Here is a 1183-nt window from a genome sequence, read left to right as displayed (position 1 = left end):
TATTAGTATACATGTTCTAGTATACATGTTCTAGTATACATGTTTAACTATACATGTCTGACGTATCTCAGTATAAAGTATAGTATAGTATACTGAGACATGCATACTGTATATATTATACATATATGTAGTCTCAGTATACATGTGAGTGGTCCATGAACCAACCATGTGAGTGGACCATGACCAACCATGTGAGTGGCCCATGACCAACCATGTGAGTGGACCATGACCAACCATGTGAGTGGTCCATGACCAACCATGTGAGTGGCCCATGACCAACCATGTGAGTGGACCATGACCAACCATGTGAGTGGACCATGACCAACCATGTGAGTGGACCATGACCAACCATGTGAGTGGACCATGACCAACCATGTGAGTGGACCATGGACCAACCATGTGAGTGGCCCATGACCAACCATGTGAGTGGTCCATGACCAACCATGTGAGTGGCCCATGACCAACCATGCGAGTGGTCCATGACCAACCATGTGAGTGGACCATGACCAACCATGTGAGTGGCCCATGACCAACCATGTGAGTGGACCATGACCAACCATGTGAGTGGCCCATGACCAACCACGTGAGTGGCCCATGACCACTAAGCTAATATTCTCATTTATCTCGTCATAACTAATGACATGTCAGTCCCCAAGAGACATGTGTTGTTTTTCATTGAACAAGTCATGTTGAATGAACAAGTCATTCAAGAGATGAATGTATGACTATTAATGTATTGTGCTATAGTGATGATATATGAACAGGTGGTGCTGTATAACCCGTGCATGGCTAGTAACGTATGGTGGTATAGTGACCCTATATAAGGAGGCGTTGTGTATATACATATATAAACATGCGTTGACAAGGAACCTTGCCGCTCCAATCAATGAGATCTTGAAGGGGGAACCTGACACTCAAGCACGAAGTCCCCGGCGAAGGCATAAATACCCTTCAAGTATACTCATACATATATACACGCATATTTCACCTCTCCCGCCAATTTCGCGTCAATGTTTTCCGTCCGTTGGCGGTCCGTTGGGATATTGGCGCCTCCATCACTGTGACGTCACTGCCGGGCGCCGCGCCAGGCGGGTGCGTTCCAGCGCGCGCTCACAACATCCAGTTTTAAATCCAATTCCACAGAGTCTTGGGTTATTAGCCCATTCTATTTTTAGAAGACAAA

Source organism: Procambarus clarkii, chromosome 78 (assembly GCF_040958095.1).
Source record: "Procambarus clarkii isolate CNS0578487 chromosome 78, FALCON_Pclarkii_2.0, whole genome shotgun sequence".
Taxonomy (NCBI): domain Eukaryota; kingdom Metazoa; phylum Arthropoda; class Malacostraca; order Decapoda; family Cambaridae; genus Procambarus; species Procambarus clarkii.
Note: the sequence above shows the minus strand (reverse complement) of the source record.